Source organism: Schistocerca americana, chromosome 5 (genome assembly GCF_021461395.2).
Source record: "Schistocerca americana isolate TAMUIC-IGC-003095 chromosome 5, iqSchAmer2.1, whole genome shotgun sequence".
Lineage (NCBI taxonomy): Eukaryota > Metazoa > Arthropoda > Insecta > Orthoptera > Acrididae > Schistocerca > Schistocerca americana.
Genome location: NC_060123.1, coordinates 278,117,308 through 278,137,217, shown reverse-complemented (window position 1 = coordinate 278,137,217; position 19,910 = coordinate 278,117,308).

Below are 19,910 nucleotides of genomic sequence, written 5' to 3'. Positions count from 1 at the left end.
CATCAATCTACCACAAAATCGTACCTCGTTATAACTCCATCTCAACTGACCACTCCATGCACACTATGTCATTCTTAAACGCAGATGCAAGTATGTTTAGAGGCATATGGCCTCCGTCTTCCTGAAAAGCCTCAAATACAGTAGTCAACTCACGTGTATCACTGTTGCCTTAATAGACATACAGTAGAATGCTGCCTCGACGGAAAAAGGTGACCGTTTCCATGTCAACGTTTTCTCGGATTCCTCTTGCTGTCAAATACTTGTTCCCAAGTACAAGCTGTTCTGCACTGACCAGAAGACATGCAAGTGCTTCCTCATATTTCCCCCATTTCGGTGTATATTCCCTTAATTTGTAAGTAATTTCTGCTATTCTATCGATTTATTTATGTCAGTTCAACACATGCGATCATGACATAACCTCTCGTTCTGTGTTCTAAGATTACTTGTAAATGTAGTACAGCTGCCAACACCTAACGCAATTGTACTGATCGGTAGGCATAGTGTAGCACTGTACTCGATTGTATGCAGTCGCCTCCGCCCCTCATCCCCACATATTCCACATTTGCAGAGCGTCTGCTCTATTTTCTGTATGTCTGTGTCTGTGCATGTGTCGTGGATTGCTCCCTGGACTCACAGTAGACCCACGCTAGCATTCGAGTGTGGATCCGCTGTGCGTTATACCTGGAGCGATGTTGGGATGCGGATCCACAATGTGCCATGTCTACGGTAGAGTTTGAAGGTGGATCTGCCATGCACAATGTACGGAGTGATGTTGGGATGCAGATCCACAATATGCCTCATACTAGTAGCGTTTGAGTGTGGATCTGCTCGCACTATATATCCAGACCGATGTTCAGAGGCAGATCCACCACATGTCACAACTGGGATAAGGGCTCGCAGGTGGACCAAGCACGCATTACACACGAAGAAGTTTTGTATGTTCGAAGTTGGGTCCACAAGCGGGAGGACCTGGTCCTGAAGCCGTTCGCGACTCACACACTTACACAGACATACAAGGAACAGAGCAGACGCTCTTCAAATGTGGAATATGTGGGGATGAGGGGCGGCGGCGACTGCATACAATCGAATACAGTGCTACACTATGTCTCGCATCAGTGCATTTGCGTTAAGTGTCGGCAGTTGCACTATATTTGCAAGCGATTTTAGAACGCGAAACTCGAGGTTATGTTATGATCACATGCGTAGAAGTAACATAAAAAAACCGATAGAATTGCGAAAAATGGTGGAAAATTCGAATAAATTGAGGGAAAATACACTGAAATGCGGGGAAATTGAGGAAGTACTTGCGTGTGTTCTGGTTGGCGCAGAACAATACTTGTATATGGAAACAAGTATGCGACAGCAAGAGGAATCCGAGGAAACGTCAACATGGAAGCAAAGGGAACCAGGGAAACAGTGACCTTTTTTCCGTCGAGGCAGCATTCTATAGTATGTCTAATGAGGCAACAGTGATACACATGAGCTGACTACTGTTTTTGACGCTTTTCAGGAAGACAGAGAGTTGTCTGCCTCTAAAATTACTTGCATCTGCGTTAAAGGAGGACACAGAGTGCATGGAGTGGTTGGCTGAGATGGAGTTGTAGCGAGGTACGATTTAATGGTGGACTGATGATGCATTCTAGAGAGATAGAGGGAGAAATTGCTGCAGGTCATTTGACCGTTTTTTACTGATGTTCTGTCAGGATGCGTCAGTTGTGTGACACAGCAAGTTTTCGACTCGTATACAACCGCATATTCTGTGTGCGTCTCAGAGCAGTGTCTACTTGCGATCGTTAACAATAAACCTCTCGGTTATCAGAGGAGTTCTATCTCATGTGTGATGAAATGTGACACATTCCTACAAATGAACGAAGATCTATGCGATGTACTAGATTCCCCTGTCATATCTTGAGTGTAAAATCGGTACTTCATTTTCATAATTAAGTTAGCGATAGGTGTTCATGAGACCCTGCAATCCCCGATCAGGTTTGCTGTTTGGGCAACAAATTTAGTTATTAGTCATCATGGCCGCAAATACGAATGGCAGACTGACAACAGTAAGAAACGTCTTTCTGTAAAAGAGAAAGTCATTAAGATCCAGTATATAAGGTAGTTGTCTGGAGTGTGTCTTTGTATGGATGTGAAACGTAAACGATAAGCAATTCGGAAAGGCATAGAATAGAAGCTTTTGAAACGTGGTACTGCAGAAGAAAGCTGAAAGTCAGGTGGGCAGACCGAATAACTAATGAGGAAGTATTGAATCGAACTGAGGAAAAAATAAATTTATGGCACAACATGCCTAAAAGAATGCCTCAATTAGCAGGACACATCCTGAGGCATCAAAAAATAGTAAATTTGGTAACCGAGGGAAGTGTAGGTGACAAAATTGTGGAGGGACACCAAGTGACGAATACAGTACGCTTTTTCAGATGGGTGTAGGCTGACGGACAAAGATGGTTGCAGGGCATAGATTAGCTCGGTGAGTTGTACTAAATCAATCTTCGGACTGAAGACCACAATGCAACCAGCAACAACAACAACCAAGATTTATCGACAGCCGTTCGTACCCTAGCGCCGTTCGTGGATGTAGCACGTCTTTGGGGGGGATGGGGGAGGAGGAGACTCGGGTGGGGGGTGGGTGACAGGATTGTGTGAGAACAGATACAGGGGTTGGATTTGAGTAAAATAGAACTGCTGTCAAATACCTCGCCTCACTATCCTGCTGTTTCTCGCAGTGCTTGCTCAGTGCGGAAAATGGCGGTGGCTGGTCTGGGGTTCCCACAGTGCGGGCACTGGCTGTTTGTACGGGCGGCGCGCTTGATTGCCGCTTGTACCAATAACAGAGGCTGCCGTATCCGGCCCGCTTTACGAGCGTCAGCCGCCGGTCCGCTTTACGGCCGGTCTGTTGTTCAGAAGTTATTTAATTAAAAACGCGAGATGGAAAAGTGCCGGCGGGAGAAATGAGAGTGCGCCAAGTCGCCGCTGCGCCAGCCTTGGGCCAGCTTTATGCGGACGCCTGCGGTCACGGCCGGTCGCGGACTCGGGCCCGCCTGCGCCTCCCCGGCAAAAGCTCTCGCAGCACATAAAATCAACCATACTCCCTCCACTAAGATTTCTTATTTAACGGGCTTCCTCTGTAGCAGTCTCCATTAGCTTTCCTCCAGTCGCAGGTATTATGTATCACAGCCTGACGAGGAACAGGTAGTCCACCGACGATACAACATAATTTTTGAGGAGAACCCCACCTTCATTTCTGTATAAATATCTACAGCCCACAAGCCACCTTGCATTGCGTGGAGGAGGGTTCTTTCGCTCCTTGCATCCCAAATACTACGCGCCGGACTACTTCTGATCTTCTCTATATCATCAATTGTTGCTACACGGTGTGATGTTAGGTTACTGACCAGGCAGGGTTCTTCGAAAAAGGGGGTTCTCTTCGAAAATTATGTTGTATCGTCGGTGGACTATCTGTTCCTCGTCAGGCTGTGATACATAATACCTGCGATCGAAAGAAAGCAAGTGGAGACTGCTACAGAGAAAGCCCGTTAAATAAGAAATCCGAGTGGGGTTGATGATATATGCACCATACCTCCGACACTTTATTGATGTAAAGATTTACTATAGGCCTGATACTGTTTGGTTTGCATTGGAATGCGCTACATGCGTAATTAGGACACCACACAATGTTTTTAAAGCTTTGACACGGGACATTTACTTGCTGGGAAGAACAGCATGGTTTCAGGAAAGGAAGACGCACAATCGACCTGATATTTTCTATCCAACTGATGGAAAAAGGTTAGGAGTATAACAAAAGGGTGATAATGGTTTTCATAGACATAGAAAAGACATATGACTCGGTTAACAGGGAAAGACTCTGGGAAGAAATGAAGAAAATAGATATAGAAGATGGATTCATTAATGTAATAAAGACAATGTACAAAGGACACAATTTTAGAATTGGAACATCGTTGGGGAACTCTGAATACTTCGAAATAAGACAAAGACTTAAAGAAGGAAGTATTTTATCTCCTGCACTTTTTAATGCTGGCCGGCCGGAGTGGCCGTGGGGTTCTAGGCACTACAGTCTGGAGCCGAGCGACCGCTACGGTCGCAGGTTCGAATCCTGCCTCGGGCATGGATGTGTGTGATGTCCTTAGGTTAGTTAGGTTCTAGGCGACTGATGACCTCAGAAGTTAAGTCGCATAGTGATCAGAGCCATTTGAACCATTTTTAATGCTGTGATGGAGGGAATGAATAGGGCAGTTTACCTTTGTGTGCAGTCTGTGGCTAGTTTGCATTGTTGTCTGCCATTGTAGTGTTGGGCAGCGGCAGCTGGATGTGAACAGCGCGTAGCGTTGCGCAGTTGGAGGTGAGCCGCCAGCAGTGGGGAGAGAGATGGCGGAGGTTTGTATTTTGTCATTAACTGCTATATATATTATGACTATCAAGGTAAATACATTGTTTGTTCTGTATTAATATCTTTCATTTGCTAACTATCCCTATTAGTAGTTAGTGCCTTCCGTAGTTTGAATCTTTTATTTAGCTGGCAGTAGTGGCGCTCGCTGTACTGCAGTAGTTCGAGTAATGAAGATTTTTGTGAGGTAAGTGATTTGTGAAAGGTATAGTTTAATGTTAGTCAGGGCCATTCTTTTGTAGGGATTTTTGAAAGTCAGATTGCGTTGCGCTAAAAATATTGTGTGTCAGTTTAAGCACAGTCTTGTATAAATTGTTCAAAGGGGAAGTTTCAGCTCCTCTGCAACACTCCCACAAGCTTTTTCGACTGTTTCTAACCACCTTGTACATACTGAATGATACACAGTCCTATAACACCCCCTTTGGGTACTCCGCAAATTTACATGTGTCAATGTCATTAGGTTATTAGTTAGTTAGTTATTATTATGTTCAGTAGATCATTTGAAAGATTCATTAAACGAAATGATGTAGAATGAATCAGGCCACAGGATACGAATACATGGTTTGTATTAACATTAATGAACACACTATTTTAATGCTACTCACGCTGTTGCACTTAAATTTTTTTTTTCATTTAATTTAATCCTTTTAACTGGCTGCCAGTCTTTAATAAGAAATTCTTCACTGGAATTGAAGAAGCTCTCACGGAGAAATGATTGTAAGCTAAATTTAAAACTTGTTTTGCTACCTGTCAGACATTTTATGTTATTGGGAAAATTAACTCCTTTTCAAGCCACTGACAACTTTAATACTGGGTAATAAAGGTCATTCTTCTCTCTAATGTTGTAAGTATAGACATCAGTGTCCTCAAATTGGAGTAGATTATTTACGATGAATTTCATTAAACATGTATTAACGTGTACTGCTAAAATGCTAAATATATGTACTGTTAAAGTCATAGCTGCTTGAAGAGGTACCTACATGACCTCCGCGGTTGAACATCACATGTTATCCACACTGCTCGCTTTTGTAAAATCAGTACTTTCATTTTAAATCGCGAGTTGCACAGTAAATTATTCCGTAAGACATTATTGAGTCGAAATACGTAAAACATGTTCCATGATTCTTCAGCACTTTAACGTGCATCGGTCCAGCGACCACGCTCAGCTGCTCTAGAGTCCTACGATAAACTCGTACGAGAACAGTTGAACGTATTCTCCCATACTCTCTGTAGGATAATAAGGTGCCTCCATTGTGCATGAATGAAGCCTTCCGGAATAAGGCAGCCATGGTTATTTTGCAGAACTGTGACCCCATCTTTTTCTGCAAAACACACGTCCACCTTACCTCAGTTTTCAAAATGGCTCTGAGCACTATGGGACTCAACTGCTGAGGTCATTAGTCCCATAGAACTTAGAACTAGTTAAACCTAACTAACCTAAGGACATCACAAACATCCATGCCCGAGGCAGGATTCGAACCTGCGACCGTAGTGGACTTGCGGTTCCAGACTGCAGCGCCTTTAACCGCACGGCCACTTCGGCCGGCTTACCTCAGTTTTCTTTCCCAAACACTTTTAGCACCTTTTCCCCCATCATCAATGGTGGTCTTACTTTCTTTAAATCTTAGTTTTTAGTAGGTTAAACTTCGTGAGGCTTCCATTGTCTAGTTGAATACTTCGACGTTATTGTCATTACGTAAATGAGCACATGAGTCGTGTTTCGGTAAGACGGCTATCGCCACAATTTTCTGCTCCACTCACGTTTAGTGGTATCATCACGCACACATCTATTAATTAAGCACAGATTTTTATGCGGACATACTCCAGAAGTACGACACGTTTGTTGTTGTGTGTTTCAGCGAGATTAGATGTCGATCTTCTGACTGATTACGATTACACATTTTGTAATGTATGGTGTGAACGTACGGGGTGATTCAACTAAGCTGTTTACCTCAGATGTTTTTTGAACCTTTGAAGATTCTGTAATTCTGTTTCCGCCCAAATTAATCGTAAAGTCCTCGCTAAATTACTATGGACTCTTTTCATGATTATATTAAATACAGTGGCCTCGGCAACAACTTCGCGTTATCAAATAATGCGTAGTAATTTCTGCTGCTAGTATCATGCTTCTGAAAGAGCAGTCAGTCTGGGATCCGATCAGATATGACGGATAGAGAAAAGAGAACCAAAGAAGGGCAGAGCGTGTCGTTAATGTTTTTCATTTGTTAAGCACCAAAGCGTCACGGACATTCTCAGCCACTTCCAGTAGCAGACGTTGCAAGAGAGGTGTTCCGCACCACGGCGAGGTTTGCCGCTGAAGTTCCGAGGACGCACATACCTAGAAGAGTCAACTAGTATATTGCTTCTTCCGGCGCACATGTCGCAGAAAGGCCATGAAGTTATAGTTAGAGAGACTGGACGCTACACGGAGGCGTGCCAGCAATCTTTCATCCTGTGAACCATTCGAGACTGAAGCTGAGAAAGAGGTAAAATGGCTCTGAGCACTATGGGACTTAACATCTGGGATCATCAGCCCCCTAGAACTTAGAACTGTTTAAACCTAACTAACCTAAGTACACCACCCACACCCATGCCCGAGACAGGATTCGAACCTGCGACCGTAGCAGTCGCGCAGTTCAGGACTGAAGCGCCTAGAACCGTTCGGCCACCGCAGCCAGCAAAGAGGTAAAGGACAATGGTCCACAGAGTACCCTTCCCCACATACTGTAAGGTAACTTGCGGTATATAGATGTAGATTTCAACATTTACTCCTGCAAAAAAAAAATCCTGTCTGACCCTGTTGTCCCTAAACTCTACTGTTTTGTTCATATCCTCTGTTAAAATAAATATTTTTCATTGTACAGTATTCAATTTTGCCCAAATCTTTTTCATATAACTTCTCAATGCATTCTTTCCCTATTCTCCATAGTTAGTTTCGTATATAGTATCCCCCCCTCTGAAGCTAACTTAAACCTACTGAGCTCAGATACATAAACTAAGGGACGAGGCAATGCAGCAGTACAAAACAATTAACACAAACAGCAATGACAAAAAAATGGGAATTGGCAAAGCAAGCAGCAGTATAAAATAGCAAAGCAAATGCAACATTACAACTAAAATAAGGCAATGTGCAGCAAACAAGAAAAATAAATCAGTAGTAAAACTAGCTTAACAGAGTAATACAAAGTGAAATTCAGTAGCACTATGTCTGGCAAAGAGCATCAGCAAATGCAATAATTTATATCTAAACATGAAAAACCCACAAGCAGAAAAAATAGTACACTAAAGACAACAATGCAGATAAGGGAAATCTCTATTCACATCTTAATGTCTATGTCGTTAACGTGGTGCACCACAACTTATTCTACAAAAAAAAAATTACCAAGTACTTGAAAAGAAAATTATGCATGCGGTTACTGTTACTATTCCCTTCTTATTGTTCTTTCCTTTCCAAGTGCTCCTTTTTCGAATAACGTGGATCATAAAATTATTATTTAATAGATCTGTTGACAGAAAGTGTTCACATTAGCAAATGCATTTAATTTTATTTTATAAAACCAATGCTGCTACACAGCTGGAAACAAGATATCAAATGAAATAAGCAACTTTTTAAAGTAAAGCATAAAAATATCATTCAATAGTTATGTGGCATTTCATAAGTTAGTAGAAATTCTCTCAACTCTCGTAGAAAGACACTTGTCATAATGTCCGCCCCCGGTAGCTGAGTGGTCAGCGCGACAGACTGTTAATCCTCAGGGCCCGGGTCCGATTCCCGGCTGGGTTGGAGATTTTCTCTGTTCAGGGACTGGGTGTTGTGTTGTCCTAATCATCATCATTTCATCCCCATCGACTCACAAGTCGCCGAAATCGTGTCAAATCGAAAGACTTGCACCAGATGAGCGGTATATCCGACGGGAGGCCCTCGTCACATGACATTATTATCTATTGCTTGTCATAATCAGGTGTGCAGATGTAAGAACGTTTCCCATCAGTTCATAAGCATTTCAGTAAGTAGCACAAAGTACGCGCTTCACAATATAATCATACGTTTCCAAGTAATGAGCGTGTCGTATTTGCGATGCTTTCTGTAAAGGAATGTCAATAGCGAAGTTAATGGCCTCTTTTTTCTCCACGTAATGGCTTTTTCTCCAGGCGACTGGCACAGCTGAGAGTCCACAACACATTACGTCAAGGTCACTTAGCTTTCTTACCGAAATATTTACGACAGCAGTTTGCACTACAGTGACAGTCTCATATAAAAAATTTCGCAGGTCGAGAATTTGCGTTACAAACGTGTAGAAACAAAATCCTATAAATATAACAGTGTCCAAAAAATTTTCGCCGGCATTGTGATACACTCATGCATTTACACACATTTCATAACTCTTAAAGTACGATTCTTGCTTTCCAACATCCTTTTCACAAATCAGAGACCTTAACCACTATTCATTACTCCTTACCTTATTACACATATACATATTCGTCGTTACTTCTTCAATATTTCATCATAATAAATATGTAACATAATCAAATTCTTCATATAGCATTAGCTTATTGATCATAAACATACCTCAACAGCATAATACACATCGTCATCGTAATAATAACATCATAAAACCTCAGCCAAATTTCAAAAACGTCGTAGCTTTCTGCAATAATTTCAAATCCTAAAAAGAATTCTCTGCTCATTTCAGTAGTGTCATCTACCTCAAACGCACTTTAAAAATCATGCTCCCATACCAAATATATCATTCAAAGCTCTCATAGTATCACAATGGTTCCGAAAAAATATGAACAGTTCACAAAGTACAGACAAAATACAATTTCATAAGTGTGCGTTATCCAACTGTATAATTGCGTAAACATGTGTCACTGACGTAGTAAAATAAATGTTTGTCTCTCTCAGTTAAATGATCAGATAGCTGTGTAATTATGTGTTAGAGTCACTCAAATACGTGTACTGCAGCGCTAAACTGTGCGTCTTGTTGTAACATAATCTCTGTCATTACTTAAGGGTAAAAAATGTGCCAAGTGTCTTAATTATCGTCGTCTGTAAGCAAAATTCTGCAGAAGTCAATGTACTTACCTCATAATAAACAAAAGCGAAATGCTATGTGTATAGATATCGTAGTTATTACGCACAGTACCGTGATCAAGAAAGTACTACACTGTAACGTATTGTTGTGCTACGAAAAAGGCTGTCTCATTGTAGCTATACCACAAAAGTTACTACTAAAACATATTTTACTTTCCAGAAGAATTCAGAAAAACTGTGCAGATATAAAACAGGTACAGCACAAAAGCAATAATATAAATTGTGTCACTCATTAGTAACATCGTGATATAATCGTGTAGCTGTCAAATAAACTAACCACTGAGTCATCTGATATCTCTCAGAAAGCACTTTAAATCCACAATGTATTTTCAAGTAAACCAAAATGTTGCATTAAAACCTCATTAGCAGTACCGGTATATGTTGTAAGTAGGTGAGCCTTATAGTTGTTGCGTAATCGTGCAACTAACAAGCAAGAATGTACAAACAACAACACTGTGTCCTGTGTTCACTATAACAATGCATTCGTAATTACTGTCTAAATAAGTTCTCTTGGTTCCTGACTGGATAGTTAACTTCCAAACGTTGTTGCATGTTAACAGTTTCTAACTGTGACATAGCGTACTAGTAGCGTGAAGTGAAAAATTTTATAGCAAATACTAAGTTAAAAATCAGATTATCTTTCAATAAACGGTTTTACATGTGAAATATGGTGTAAATCTTTTAACCTTTCTAGTATGCAGAGTTTCAACTTGAACGCAATTATCATGCGGTGTACGTCGGTAAAGAATACTGGAATTTTTCTCAAGGTTAGCGTCAATGTTATTTTTCTCTGAGCCAGCTGGCGCACGTGGCTGCTTGCGGTGCGAGCTATTGTCTGTCTCTTTGTTGGCGCGCGTCGTTATTAGGGTTAGGAGACCTAACTTCTACAAATTCACCTTGTCAAGAGGGCCCAGCCCTGTTTGAATCCCGCCAGTTCTGATGAAATTCAGGTCTGTCGTTTTGTTAGTATTTTACATAGTTTCTTTTTTGTCGGTCATGTGGTGGAGAATTTCTCTCTGAATCGTAACTGCGCCCTGAACTGTTGCATCTGAAGTTTTTCTGTCTCCCTTGACAATAATTGTTTTGGTTCCCATATTGTCTGTTTCTATGGTTATCTCTGTCATATTCATTACTACAGAAATGCAATATTTCTCTGTAACTATTATTCTGCCAACGGTTTTCACACGGGTGGTGTCTGTTTTGGTCACGATTTGCGTTGTAAGAATAGCTTTGTCGTGTCCAGTTATTATTTCTTTCATTGCAGAATTGTGACGGATGTGACCTGTAATTGTTGTGTTCCTGTTTTCGCGTCCCACGATTGTCAGTGTCAATTTCCAATTCTGGTAAGAGCCCCTGAAAAGCTTCAATGTCGTCTTTGCAACGTCCTGCCAAAATAGTATGTCGTAAACGTTCAGGCAGTTTCATTAAGCAAATGCGGATGAGTTCTGAGGGGCTGTATGGGTTTGACAGGTACTGATTCTTGTGCAACATGTCTTCAAAATATTTCACAAGACTGGAAAGTTCAGATTGTTCGAAATGTTTCATCATTATGATGCTATGTTTTACTCGGTCTTGTGTAACTTGAGACCTATATGCTGAGAGGAAGGCATGATAAAATTCTCCTTCGCCGTGGCAATCGTGAATGACCGATCGAATTCTTACAGCTGGTTCATTCTCTAAATAGCCACACATAAATTTTAATCTGTGCTCTAATGACCAGTTGGGAGGAAAACAATGAGAGAACTGACGAAGCCTCGCTTGTCGATGAATGTCGTTCCCGGAATTCTTAAATGTTTTGAATTTATGTGTAGTAATAAACAGCTTATAGTCAAAATCATCATGTCGGCGAGTCGCAAGTCGGTCACTGTTACGTCGTTTCGGCGGTTCCATCTCAAAATTCGGTGTACCCTGCCAATTTCTTTCATAATTTCCGAAGTGCCCAGTGTTATTATTTTGTAGCTGTTCCGTATTTCTAAGTCCCTCTTCCAGTATTGGAGCGCGAGTGTCCTCTGGAATATGTAATTCTTGTATTACATTTGTCAACTGATCTTGTACTTCCCAGATTTCTCTTTGGTGTTGCGTATTAATTTGATTCTGATTTTGTTTGAATTTCCTAACTTGTTCGTACTCTTCTGTGTCATTAAACACTACCGGTCTAGTGTCATTCAGATTATCATCTACCTTCATAGATAAATTATTTAGCTGATCCGAAAGTTCGACTACTTTCTCTGATAATGAACTAATTTCCTACATGTGTTTTTCTGAACCAACTTTCAGAGTATCTACAGCGTCCGTTTAGTTTTCCTGAGTTTTTGCAAGTTGCGTAACTGAATCGGTAGATGCAACTGACTGTGAGTCAATTTTAGCCCGCAAGGTCTCATGATTTTCATGAACACTAGTTTGCAGTTCTTTTATGGCTGCTTCGTGATTCTGTAATGCATTTTCATGCAGCGAAAAAATAGGCTGAAAATGCTCACAAATTTGTGTTTTTACGTCATTACAGACTTTTTGACATTTCGATTCGATGTTATGTAACTCAGTAGTTAAACCTTCACGTGTTTGTTCAAGCTTGGTGTCCAACTTTTAAGATTTTGTTCCATTGCGTCTAACTTTTAAAGATTTTGTTCCATTGTGTCTAACTTTTGAAGATTTCGTTCCATTGTGTCTAACTTCTGAAGCTTTTGTCCCATTTGTTGCATTAATTGTAATAACAATGCACTGGTGTCTGAAACATGTTCTGCAGTGCTCTTCGGCAGTGCATTTGAACTGGCAATATTCGCATTTCGAAAAGCAGAAAATGTGTCTTGACTTATTTGAAAAAACGGTGAGGACCCAAAACCGGAATCTACGCTATTTGCAAGATTGTGTCATGTATTTCGGATTCTTGAGGCGAGCTGTTACCGACCGATCGAACGATAATGCTGCCCTGTTCACTAATTGTTTCGCTGTCTACACCATTATTTGCCGCCCGATCCATTTCCCTATGCACAATTACCAAATTACTACTTTGAATGTCTCTTAATTCACATTACAGAATCAGAAGATTCCAGTGAGGTATCCTCGGCTAAGGGTCGAAATATGAAACGTCCCCTTAGAAAAATTAATGAACTGCTGTGCTGGCTTTCAAACAACTGAGAAATTTTTAGCTTGATCTCGTGCAGGAACTGATTGAGCTGGGTTTCACACAATTCTTCTTTCCGGATCCCGTGTTAACTGCTACAGTAGATATTTTTGGTCTCCATAAAGGTCAAGTTTTCCAATCAGTAGGACTGAAACGTCCCCTTAGAAAAATGTATGAATGACTGTGCTGATAAACCTCTTACATTATTTGCTTTCCAAACAGCTGAGCAAAACTGAACGTACTCAGACATTACTCTCTTTACTTATTCTGATCAACACTAAACTGACACAATATTTTTTTAGCGCAATGCAATCCGACTTTCAATAATCCCTATAAAAGAATGGCCCTGTCTAACAATAACCTATACCTTTCATGAATCACTTACCTCACAAAAATCTTCGTTACTCGAACTACTGCAATACAGCGAGCGCCAATACTGCCAGCTAAATAAAATATTCTAACTACTGATGGCACTAAATACTCATAGGCATACTTAGCAAATGAAAGGTTTTGATAGGGAACAAACAATGTATTTACCTTAATAGTGTTCAAAAGTCATAATATATATATATATCAGTTCATGATATACAGTATTACAAATTTACTGTCTCTGATGGACACACGTCCAGATCATTCGCTCTCAAAACTCTGCCATCTCTCTTCCCACATCCACCACGGCTGGCGGCTCACCTCCAACTGCCAACCCTACACGCTGTTCACATCCAACTGCCCAACACTACAATAGCGAATTCCAACAATGCAAGCCAGCCATAGACTGCACACAGCACAGTCAGTGATTTTCATACAGAGCGCTACGTGACGTTACCAACATAAAAACCTAAACAGCCTACTTACAAACTCTTCAGGAGATGTTAACATACAAGACATGGTCTTGCATAGCAGACGTTCAGTGTGGCTAGATGAATAGACAGGCTCAGTTATGATGCTCTGTGTGTGCTGTGGAGCTAGCGCACTTTCTGCTAAATGCAAAAAAATTCTTTATTCACCTTGGCGGTTTCTAAAATATTTTAGGACTTTCTTAACAATTTAATAGAAGAATGTTGTGTAACATTCGGTGTTACGTAAATGTAAGTCACAACAGAACTCGCACTACCTTCAGTAGGATAGATGCACTTTTCTGTTTCAAGTCTTGTATTACACGTCTGCTAAATATTCTGCTACTGAACAGCAACACTAATCAGGTAAGAATGACCTCGTTGTTACGCTAAAGAGCCAGAATGCTGAAATAGTTTGTATGTTATGTGAAGACTTGCCAGGAATCGGGTTGGTAGATGCCAAGCATCGCTTCAGCAAACTCTCGAACGATATGCAAATGGTCAAGTGCAGATTTGCCATCCCACATCATGAATAATGACAGGATTAACATATGAAACAAGCAGACTTAACGATAAGTTTCGACTGTGACGCGTATGTAACGCTAACTAAGCATCCTGCAATAAGCAGAGACCTTGTCCAGCTCTTCATGGCTCGAGAGTTCAGTTATAGGTAATCTTACTTACTACGAAATAAAAGAGGTTTGATCTGGTAAATATCTGAATTCCATTCACGAATTTGAAACAGGAAGAAAAATCATTAATCGCACTGAATTTAAATGAATGGATACTGATTTCGTTAGAGCATGATTAATCACAATAATAGGACCGCCACCAGTATCTTACTGGAAAATATGTTGAAATACTGACCATAAATCATTTCTGGGCACATAATTCTTGATCTCAACCACGATATAAGGAAGTGTAGAGACTGCATGAATACCAACAGAGCACATAAAGAGGAAAGGATTTAGATTAGAAAGAGTGTACGGACGTTACTTCTGTGCCGTAGATTTACAGCTGATAGCGCCATGTGATAACAGACGTGAATGGTTAAGCAGTGGGTGCGAACAGTATGAACAAAATTTAACTGGTTTAGCGAGAAAGAGCTGCCCGACATCTTGACTGTCAGATTAGTGTTTCAAAACACTATCAAAAGTTATGGTTAGAGGGTAAAGCCCCCATGATGTTGCCTGGCGCATTCCCAGAAAGAATAGAAATACATTGCAAATGCCGCACTACGGTATCTGGATTGATCGAAGCCGATTGCGCCGACCGCTTTGCCAGAAAGGAGGTTTAATTACAGAGATCAGAGGCTGGAGTGCGCTGGCTGCACGGACTCCTCCTCACTATCTTCATGAGAAAACCGGCGCGGATGAGAAGTCACGGTTGCAGCAGAAATAAATCCAACACTGTCGATGACAGGTCGAAGTCCAAAACGTAACATCGAATACGAGGGAATATACTCCTGGGACTAACAGAAAAATTCCTCCTTCTTTACTCTGCATCTCGGAACTGGACATCTCTTATAAAAAGCAGCCAGTGAGCAAAAGAGCTTAACTTACCAGCCAGTCAGAAGCATGGAAACGCTCCTAGAGCCCCACCATATAGAATAGCACGTCATCGCCAATGAAAGCTGCTGAACAACTGTTCAAAATGTTCAAATGTGTGTGAAATCTTATGGGACTTAACTGCTACGGTCATCAGTCCCTAAGCTTACACACTACTTAACCTAAATTATCCTAAGAACACACACACACACACCCATGCCCGAGGGAGGACTCGAACCTCCGCCGGGACCAGCCGCACAGTCCATAACTGCAGCGTCCAAGACCGTTCGGCTAATCACGCGCGGCTGCTGAACAACTCCCCGAAAGAAATACACACGCCTTTCACTCGGCGTGTTCCAAACAGAGGAAAGAAACTTCCCAAGCGTAGTGACATAGAGATACAGCTCAACTATAGCTTCTGCTACGGGTTAGCACACGGCACTTGCAGTCGGGAGGACAACGGTTCAAATCCGCACATGGCAATCCTGATTTAGGTTTTGTGTGATTTCCCTAACTCGCTCCAGGAAAATGCTGCGATGGTTCAAAATGGTTCAAATGGCTTTAAGCACTATGGGACTTAGCATCTAGCCGGCCGCGGTGGTCTCGCGGTTCTAGGCGCGCAGTCCGGAACAGCGCGACTGCTACGGTCGCAGGTTCGAATCCTGCCTCGGGCATGGATGTGTGTGACGTCTTTAGGTTAGTTAGGTTTAAGTAGTTCTAAGTTCTAGGGGACTGATGACCACAGAAGTTATGTCCCATAGTGCTGAGAGCCATTTGAACCATTTTGACAGTCACAAACTTAGCCCACATGCCTATAAAATCGATGCATATTGGAAAAATAACGTGTAACTAATGTATGTTTCACAAAATAGACTGTGCCGAATTCGGTAATTCGACCTGTGTACACAGCTGCTCGCAGAACTGCAAAATGTACGGCATAACTGCTACTTTTGTTTGCTCGTTCCTGACGTCACGGTGACGCCAACAAAAACGTCTGCAGCCCCAGAGCGGAGACGCGGTCAGATTTGCTCCCCTAGCAGCGGAACACTTGTTGTGTTTGAGAAGTTATAATTGGTTTGCCGTCAAGAAATCCCCAGAAAGCGGGGAGAGTTGTAAGGGGCTGTGATTACGCGCCGCACCCCGGGGGATGGCGACGTCTTTTCCAGGCAGCGTGGTGCCACTAATTGGGTCAAGGGAGGGGGGGGGGGGGAGAGAAAAGGCCGGGCTGCAGACACACGTGCACCCTGCGTGCTACCCACGTGTGGTGAGCCGAGCGGTGCCGCGCCGTGGAGTTCTTCGCCGCCGGGACGACTCCCAAGGACTCCTATAAAAAATGATTTACAGCGGCGGCTCGCAAATTCTGCCGCCGACCTCATTATAGACCGGCGCAACCCTTTGGCCCTGTCAGTCGGCGTCGGCGTCGGCACCCGCATCTCGCGTGTCCTCCGCCGCGGCCCACAAAACTCCCAGACCGGCCGGCCCTGCTCGCGCCGCTCTCGCCGGCTAAAAATTTCTTGCGTAACCGAGAGGCTTTTTCCCTCCCTGTGCTATAAATTGCCGCTCGCAACGCGCGAACATCGATCCACACTTATCACTCAACCACAGGCGCTTCAAACGTTTCTACGTAGTAAGCTGCTGTGTTTTTTGCAGTTTTACGTTACTTTTATGGTTACGCAGTGCGAGACCAGAATTCGGCCAACGGCCATTTGTGTGCTTTATACGATTTCCGATCTTTTTTTTGTGACATTCATGACTCGAATGAAGGGAGCAGAAAGTAACCGTTTTTATCTGGGACAGGATGGTGACGCCAATATGGACCTAGATTCCGATTCGACTGCATCATCGCTGATAAGCATTACCGAATAGCTTCTTGAGTTAATGTTTAGAAGCGATATTCTTCTTCTTTTTAGCATTAATACCGTCTAGTACGCGCGGGCCGTGGTGGCCGAGCGGTTCTAGGCACTACAGTCTGGAACCACGCGACCGTAACGGTCGCAGGTTCGAATCCTGCCTCGGGCATGGATGTTGTGATGTCCATAGGTTAGTTAGGTTTAAGTGGTTCTACGTTCTAGGGGACTGATGACCTCAGACGTTAAGTCCCATAGTGCTCACAGTCATTTGAACCATTTTTGAATCGTCTAGTACGCGGCCCGCAGTACACGGAATATGGCAGTTTTACTGCATTTAACTTTATGTTCGGATTCCCTTTATGTCACAGCAGTCGTCAGTTATCTGAGGAAGGGAAGCCTTGTATGCTATCTGTTATGTGATCACATTTTGTTAGCGAATCGTGTTTCCTGATGCAGACATTGGGGGACAGCCCAGCATTTACCTACACGTGACCGGGAAACCGCCTAAAAACCACTCTCCGACCGGCCGTCGCACCAGTCACAGTCGTTAATCCGCCGTACGGATTCGAACTGGCTGTGATCCAAATTCATCTCGCAAGCTAGCACCCTGTGTGCAGCTCTATATAAGCAGGTGCTTCCAAGTCATGCTAACCCTCATCATCATCATCACCATCATCACTGTGTTCTGCCCTTGGGCAGGTCTTCACATGTAGGTCTCTATGCAGTCCTGTCATTTGCTACTACCCTCTTCGTTTTCGCATAATTGTTTTCTATCCTCATATTATCTACCATCTTGTATCTTCTGGGTGCTCTTCTTCTTCTTCTTTTTCTTCTTCCATTCACCTTATCTTCCCTTTCCCTGAAACTGAAGTTAAATTATTATGACTGAGCAATAACTATTTACTTGAATGGAAAATTTTGGGCGCGAGAATTTTAACGTAAATATCTACCAATCTTCCAGGTATAAAATTAATTACTCCACCTGGAATAAAATCTCTGTGGCTCTGCAGAATTCCGGCTATCGTCGACTCTGAAAAGTCCACAATGGGATTTTCACTCTGCAGCGAAGTGTGCACTGATATGAAACTTCTTCGCAGATTAAAACTGTGTGCCGGACCGAGATTCGAACTCGGGACCTTTACCTTTCGCGGGCAAGTGCTCTACCAACTTTTTTTTTTTTTTTTTTCGTTTCTTGTCTTTTTTTTTTTTTTTTTTTTTTTTTTTTATAAAACTGAAAATGCCCAAATGAAAGACATGAGAACATTGCGGATAGTACAAATACAAAAGAAACATTCTCCTGTAGCAATGAAATGAAATTCGTGTCGGGGGCGACACCTGCTCACGACCCGACGTTCGATAGAGCAAGAGAGCCATCTATCGACTCGTTCTCCAGACGTTGGTGTAAGACTGGGTCGTCTTCTCGAAATTAACTAAGGGTCAGTAAGAGTGATCGATGTCTATCTCGGCTTCTTCGTCTATCTCATCTCTCACCCGTCACACCCCATCTGGCCGGCGGGTCGGTAAATGTAAGTCGCAAGTAATTAGCGAAGTCTTGCCTATATTTCTTATGCTGTTGCAGCTTCGTGTGTCCATCTAGAAGAAAATGCCAAAAATCAATTTTGTCCTTTTCCGATTCGTTATACACGTAGCCCACCACCATTCCCCGCACCCATGTCACTGCATTGGTTTTGTGGACCGGGAAATAAGATTCTTGGGGGAAAAAAAGTGTGTCTGATGAAATTGTGTGAGGGGCGGAGCGTAACAGGAACGCCAATATCTGTTGTGCCAAGTGCCACACTGGAGCCGTCCCACTACACGCTAAACGATGTTCATCAGTGTCCACTGTTGCGCAGCCTAAACATAGTGGTGTGTCTGCCAAATGAATCGCGTGCCGCCGTTGATTCGTTGCGAACTTCCTATTTATCACCACATACCATGTTGAGCGTACCGACGTTGGGAGGTAAACGTTCCGTATAACGCGCCATATCTGTCGCCAGTTCTTGTCTGGGTACTTCTTTTCCAGGGTATTCCTGGGGCACCGGCGCAGTAAGAGTTGGTATACGTCTCGCGTCGTCGGTAGTCGTGTTGTTGGGAAGGAATCTCTGACATAGCTAAGCTCCAAAAAAAAAGACTTGAAATGTGACAGCTTCGGTGAAACATGGCCCACATCGACTGGGGGCAGCATTGAAGTGGGCGCTAGTACATCGGCCAACGCACCCGAGATATTGCGAAAGTGACCGCGCCACTGTCGGAACATTGTACTGACGAATAACGCCCGTGCCTTTTCATATACGTTAACTAGACCAAGTCCACCCTCTCCAGGTGGTAGCGTAAGCGTTGTGTATCGGATCTTGAACAGGTGTCCCACACTCACGTAGGTTCCGAAAGTTGCTTGTATCCGTGATGCCATTGTGCGCGTTAAAGGCAGGACATGCGCTACGTGAGTGAGTCTCGGTGCTAGGTATACGTTAACATAGGTCACCCTCTGAATCATATCCAACGCTCTTAATTTCTGTAACAGCACCATTGTCCGCATCAGCTTCAATATGCGTCGGTAGTTATCCGCTGCTGTCCGCTGCACATCCGTGTGGAACGTAATACCTAGGCATTTTATGGTCTTAACTAAGATGAGCGGGCCTTCCTCCCCCGGTTGTAATCCACGACCGACATTCATGCAGCGTGATTTTTGTAGATTAAGCACGCTTCCTGCAGCCATCCCGTATCGCTGTATCCATGCCAACGCCGTACGTACTTCTTCGCCGGTCCGTGCCACCAGCATCACATCGTCAGCATAAGCGCGGCAATGAAAGGTCAGTTGTGGCAACGGCACTCCCTCCAACCGTCTTCGGAGACCATATAGACAGGGTTCCAAAGCCATTGCATACAAAAATATCGAAAGGGGGCAACCTTGACGAACTGACCTTGAAATAACAATGTAGTCAGTGCCCCGCCCATTCACCGAGACCTTTGATCGTACGCCGCGTAACAGTCGCATGATCACTAGGATGAAGGCCTGTGGGATTCCCAATCTGCCCATCACCGCATGC